We start from the raw sequence: 7313 nt of genomic DNA, 5'->3' as shown, positions 1-7313 counted from the left end.
CATAAGCTTAAAGATTCAAGGCATTGTTCGGGAAACAGCCTGGAATGAAATTAGGAGAGACAGCGCTGAAATGAATCCTGGTTGGTCTCTCGCTCCAGCTAATCAGATAACAACAAAAGGCAGCAGAGCATGCTGGGATGTGTCAGCGTGAAGTTACACTCTTGAAACACCGGGAGAGAAGCAAAAGACATGGAGTGAGTACAAAGCAAATGTATTTGATTGGGGATGTGAGAGTGCCAGGGATTCTTTGGAGGATCGTGCATCTCATTGCTTTTGTTATGGGTGCACCAGTAGGTGTCAGCAAAGCAAATGCTAACTAGGACACACACACACACACACACACACACACACACACACACACACACACACACACACACACACACACACACACACACACACACACACACACCAAACCGCCCCTGACATGAATTATTCACCCTGATGCCTGATGATTCATTGAGCGAAGTATAAGAAGAAGAAAGTAGTTGGTGCAGCCGTACTGATGCCAGTGATTAGTAAGCAGTTTGAGCTCTCATCTCAGCTCTTTCATATTCAGTGTGGCACCAAAACACGCGTGCAGCAGCCATGCTTATGTCCCAAATGGAGATGATAAGCACATTTGCATTTGCCTCAAGCAAGAAGGATCTGATGTTCTGTGGCATATCTCCACACAAATTGCACATTTGACCGTGTCAGAATGACTCACTGACACCAAGTTATGTAACAGCAGGGCGTCCCAACATCTAACACTGCCTTTGGATTCTCTGTCTCACAGGGAAAATCACTAGAAGTCTCGGGCGGTAGTCTCAATATGAACATGAACATGAATACATTGTACAACAACCGAATATGGTTGGGTTGAAAAGTGTTGGTCGGATAAGACAAGAGATTGATTAAATGAGTGGCATTGGAAATACCTCTCCTTTAAAAACAAGTCTCTGATCAGTCATTTCCCAAAGTTCTTCAATTCAAAGTTTTACCTTATCCGAGTGAGGCCCAGATACATGAATCCAGAAAAGAGCCATATACAGGAGCAGCAGTCACAGCAATAGAAGGATGAAGCAGTGGCTGGGAATTCATCATGTTCTTGCCCCAGAGTGTTTTGTAGTTGGCTGGAAAACTGCTCTGGTGAAGCTGTAAAAAAAATGCTAAAACTGACACCTAAAAAATGTTTTATAAAATGGAACAGATGCAGGAAAAAGTTTTAGAAAAAGGCTTATGGAGGACCAGACCAAATTAAGAAGTTGTTCAATGCATGGTGCTACACAATGCACTGAGACATATTTCATATTTGTTAAAAAAAAAACAAAAAAAAAAAACACTGTAGCTATGTGTCACTTGCATGTGTTGACAAAAAGTGAATACCTGAGGACACCTTCTACCATCAGTGTTGTAGAGCCTTATGAGCTCATACATAAGAGCCCCAGTAGAGGCTGGAAGACGTGTGGTATGGATTGGCAGCTGTCTCCCGTGTAGTGACAGGTCTATTTGCATCTCCATACGGTCTCAGTACTGCTTTTAGCCATCGTCTATGTCGCATGTCAGCCGGATTCTGTACTCTTTCAATATCACTGCCACTATATCTGTCTCTCTAACAGTCTCTTCCCATGTGCACTGCCTTGACTCAGCCTTCTGAAGCTCAGAAAGAAGAATTACAGGGGCTAGGCCTGAAAGTTTGACTGACTTCCTCATGCTACTAGCAATATATAGAGTATAGATATTTAAGCAGGACAGATGTTTTGCCCATACCTTGTTAATTTATGCCCCATAAACCGGTTGCGTAGATCGTTCTGTCATCCTTCTCTTCTGCCTTCATTCCTCGGTAATGTCATGTATTTTTTCAAGGTCGACAGATTGCAAAAAGGGTTTCAAATCAATGTCAGCGCTGACCTTTCCCTTGGAAAATTGGCCGGTATGCACGCCGTATATTGTGAGAGTAAGTGGGCGTGCATGTGTTTCAGAGCTTATTTATGTGTGTGCAAATAAGCATGCTCCATCTCCACAGATAAAATGAAACACCCTAATCAGAATGCCACGGTCATTACCCTTCATTCCTGCAGAAAAAGGGGGCGAGTTTACAAAAATCTATTTGCAAAAAGGTCACACCAGACAGTTCAACACTTGGCTTTTTCATTTTCATTTTGTACAGCCCTCCTTCTCTCCTCTCTCTCTCGCTCTCTTTCTCTCTCTCTCGCTCTCTCTCTCTCTCTATCTCCAGCCCTGTCTGTCTTCCTCCAGAGAATTTCTCATCAGACAAACAGTGCCTGTCTTGCTTTCCAAAGCAGCCACAGCGATCAGCTATCTGCCTGTCACATCTTATCTGAGTTTTCGCCTTCTTTCCCAGAGAGGAGACATAGCTCCAGTGGAGTCGTGGCCCTGTAGATTCTCAACCATGAAATAACAATTGTCATATTTATTAAAAAAAATATATATATACAAAAAAAGGAAAAGCAAGTTTTCCTTCCAAGTATTTTGGTCGCTGGTGGGGAGCACAAATTTGTCACAGGGCCGTTGAGTTTTTCTGGATCATGGAAAGAAAGTTCAATCTGGTTTGGATGCAGAAAACACACATTTCTTCATATTGCAGCTTCATTTAGTCAGGTTTATATTAAAATTCCAAATGTACTTTTTTGTTTTACAAAACAGCGGCTGAGAACGCTCCCGTAGATCACTGAAATCCCCTGAATTAGTTTTCGTATTGCATTTTTAGCTGGAGACATGAAAAATGTCAGATGCTGAAGCTATCTAACAATGTTATGATAATAATCTAGGATTTATTTCACACAAAATGCATATTTTAAACAGCCGGATGCTGAGCTGACTTCTGTGCTCTCTGACATGTTTATATAAAACGTCAGATGTTTCTGTTGTTATTTGTCCAACTGTAAATGTGCAATTCTATTTGATAAAGTGCACAGTGAGTGTTTTTATATAAAGGTTTCTTGTTTAGTGTTAGAATACAAGTATCCGTTCATCCCACAATCTGCTGAATAATGTGCAGACAATGAGATAAACACAAAACTTATTCATTGACGTGCTGGATGTTTTGATTGTGAGACACTGTTTAGAAAAACCTTCATCTCATTTGTTTGAAACCACATTTAAAGATAAATGTCTGTGAGAGTCGATCCATCATGTTTTACCTCACAGTACGACACCCCTGTCGGAAACTTAGTGCCCGATGTGATTGCTTTGCTGAAGGTAGGATTATTGAGCGCAGTCTGGTTTTTAAAGGAGCAGAAAATGTGACAAAGATTACAGTGATACTAAAGCAAGAAAGCTTCGTTGACATTCAGAATTGAGCACAGACGTCCTCGCCAGCATCTGAGGTTGGAAGGATATTTAATAAAGGGATAATGGGACAGAAAGTGCTCCAAAAAGAGATATAAACTTGCAGATAACCTTGAATAATTCATTCATGTTTGTATGGCTTGGAGCCCGCATAAAAGGTTAAGTTGTTATTGATTGTAGAAATATTCCGCATTTAGCTGACACATGTCAGTAAAGAGTTTTATCAAAAAAACTTGGCATTAAAGACAGGACTGAAAATAAAACGTATATCTTAAACCCAGAGACAGTTTGAGAGATTCTGCCCTTTACTGTGTCCAGAAGGTTAATGGAAAAGGGTCATAGTATCCTCTAATTAGAAATACGATGTGGGGAAAATAGAGACAGATACTGTTTGCCTCATTTATTTTTCTCCTGCTCTCGTTCTCTCTCTCTCTCTCTCTCTCTCTCTCTCTCTCTATATATATATATATATATATATATATATATAATTTATAATTCCAAAAACTTGAATGTTTGTTGAACAGCATGTTGATATAACTTAAGCTATTACTTTTGAGCTCCTATTAAGTTGACGCAAACCCAGCAGGAGACTTGAATCACAATTAAGACATTAATAAATTCATGTAGGAATACACCCTCTATGTGGCCTCGAACACGTTGAGTTGGTGTCAAAGAGAGAGAAGGAAGAGACTGATTAAATGTTTAGAGACATCGTACCTTCTACTGGCCTCGTTTTTTTCATGGATGGAGTTTGATTATCCCTGATTAATCAACACAAGTAATGAAAAAGTGTAGCACTCAGGAGAGCGTTTCAATTAGAATAATACCTTTTACCCTACAGTTTTCCTAGAGAATTTACCCTTCCATTTCTTAATTTCCAATGTTCCTCTGGTGGGTGAGAGCACATTTTAGTAAATGATATCAGAAAGCACATTACCTTGGGAAAATATACTTTTCAATATTTAGCTATTTTGTGTCAATGGTATTGAAGAATCAACATTCATTACTAAATGGAAACAAGAGAGAACATGATAGGAAAACTCTTATAGTCTATGTAACAGTTTTATTTATGTTGTATTTTACTGTCTCATTCTCCAACTGAAATGTTATATTTATATTTATTTATTATATTTATATAAATGTTCTACAAAGAGTTCCCAATATAGGGTTTGTTATACAATAATTGTGTGACTTAAATTCAAGGTCATTTAAAAGTAAGAGACTTGCAGTAAAGCAGGCTGTTGCCTTTTCAGTTTGATGCTCTCATTTCTCAATGAACAGGATCAGTGTCTATTACATATAAAAAATTTTGTTGAGGAGGGCTTTTGACTTTTTTTTAGCGACACCCCTCACAAAATAAATAAAAAATCAACAGACTGAGCTAAGCCACACCATCCCATTTCCCTCATCCAAGTGAACTCTCAGTGACTCTTTTACTAATGTGTGCTCTGTCTCTTCCCTCGCCATGAATTAATCAAATCTTAAAAGAAGGGCAAAACAGTAGGGGTGAAAAGTCTGGTGAAAAGAGGAGAGGTGGGAGGCGAAGAGACAAGGATGCCTTAAAAACAGATACGTATGTGAGTGTGTGTGTGTGTGTGTGTGTGTGTGTGTGTGTGTGTGTGTGTGTGTGTGTGTGTGTGTGTGTGTGTGTGTGTGTGTGTGTGTGTGTGTGTGTGTGTGTGTGTGTGTGTGTGTGTGTGTGCGTGTGTGTGCAATAAGGAGCTTAAATGAAACATAAATTATAGGTTGAAGATCACCTAAAGCGTAAGAAAAACAACAGACGTCATGGCTGTAATCACAATAAAATCAGTCAACAGATATTCAATGCATTAATTATTTAATCTAGCAGCATTTAATTTAAATTGTAGTACATATACTTATACATATAATATGATTGATTATTCTGGGGGCACTATATAACTATAATAAAGCTTAAATTATCAAAGAAAGATTGACCTTTTCCTAAAACGCATTTTGTTATGACCGACGACAATTACATTTATTTATTTATGCAGGCAATTTTATCACTGAGTCGAGGATTGTTGTGTGTCTGCATTAAGCCAAGTTTACAGTGCTCTCTGTGGAGCACAAACTGGATGGCCCAATATAGATTTATTAATAGGAGTAAACCTTCAAAGACAAAGCAATGTGCTGTGAACTGACTCATTATTTCAATTAACTTTAAGTCCATTGTGAGCAGACACTCTATTAAAGCATAAAAAACACATTAGTCATACAGACTATAAGAACTTATTATATAGCGATAGAGGCATTACTGTATAGTTATGGCCCAATGTATTTCACTATCAGGGGTTCTCAAGGGGAAAAAATAGTCCACTCTAGGGGGCAACGGCTTAACGATTCATAACCACACACATCAACATATAATAAATAATCATAATGAAATGATTAATGAGTAGGTTATTCTCACTTGGCTGTGACTTTTATTTACATAATTTTAAATAATAAACACCCCATTCTTCACTTATGAAGTCCCCACACAACTACAGTATATAGTCATGGATTCATATCACACTTCTGCCCTGCTACGTGAGCTTATGTGTTTTTCTCCACGATTGTCTTCAGGCTGCACTGCCAACTGTCCATGTTGTTTTCATGCTGTTTGACCAAGATTACATTTGAATACATTAGAAGACACACACCACACGTGAAGGCCAATTAAAATGGCTGTCTCTTCACATTAGCCTTCCCAACAGGGTCATCCACTAATGCCTGAATTAAAACTTAGTAACTGTTAACCATGCAAAGAGCCACATCAGTATCAAAGTCTCTCTAGTTTTTACAATTTTTCAGAATTTGATTCTGGGATGAACAGAAACAGCTTTAGAGGGGGGTTGCTTTTTACAGCCAACCAGTCCATTTTTGGGCTATTTGCATTGACTTTCATCAATTTCTCTGAGGGTTAGCTAGGGTCGCTATCTCCCACTAGGAAACTCTTAAGTCCATGAAACTTCCTCCACTTATCAACATCAGTCATGCAAATATACCCACCAAAGGATTTGATTCTCGGATGAAGAAAAATACATTTTGAAAAGCACCCCCTCTCAAAATTTATTTTTTTAATCCGAGAGTCAAATCCTTTGGTGGGTATATTTGCATGTCTGATGTTAATAAGTGGAGTAAGTTTCATGAGCCACAGACTTTCCTTGTGGGAGATAGCAACCCTAGCCCAACCCTAACACTACAGAAAATGAATGGAATTCATCCCCAAAATGGACTGGCTTGCTGTAAAAAAAAACACCCCTCTCAAATTTGATTTCTCTTCATCCGAGAATCAAATCCTTTGGTGGGTATATTTGCATTACTGATGTTAATAAGTGGAGTAAGTTTCATTAGCACCAGACTTACCATGGAGGAGATAGCAACCCTAGTCCAACCCTAATCCTACAGAAAATGAATGGAATTCATCCCAAAAATTGACTGGCTTGCTGTGAAAAGCACCCCCTCATAAAATGGATTTCTCTTCACCCGAGAATCAAATCCTTTGGTGGGTATATTTGCATGCCTGAGGTTATGAAGTGGAGTAAGTTTCATGGACTTAGGACTTTCCTAGTGTGCGACCCTACCCGAACCCCCAGAGAAACAAATGGTAGTCATTGTAAATAACCTAAAAATGGACTGGCTTGCTGTCAAAATCTATTTATCTTAATCCCAGAATCACATGCTTTGGTGGGTATTAGCATCAGCCCTACAACTATACACACCACAGGATTTGATTATAGGATGAAGAGAAATAGATTTTCATAACCCTAAGTCAAACCTAACCCTGGGCTATTTACATTGACCTCCACTCATTTCCTGAAGTGCTAGGGTTAGGCAACGGTTGCTATCTCCCACTAGGAAAGTCTTCCATACATGAAATTTACCCCACCTATTAGCATCAGCCCTACAACTGTACACACCAAAGGATTTGATTATAGGATGAAGAGAAATAGATTTTCATAACCCTAAGTCAACCCTAACCCTGGGCTATTTACTTTGACGTCCATAGAAGCAGCAGG

The sequence above is a fragment of the Ammodytes marinus genome, assembly GCF_949987685.1.
Source record: "Ammodytes marinus genome assembly, chromosome: 13".
NCBI classification, from domain to species: domain Eukaryota; kingdom Metazoa; phylum Chordata; class Actinopteri; order Uranoscopiformes; family Ammodytidae; genus Ammodytes; species Ammodytes marinus.
The sequence above is the reverse complement of the archived record's forward strand: the minus strand, read 5'-3'. Positions refer to the sequence as shown.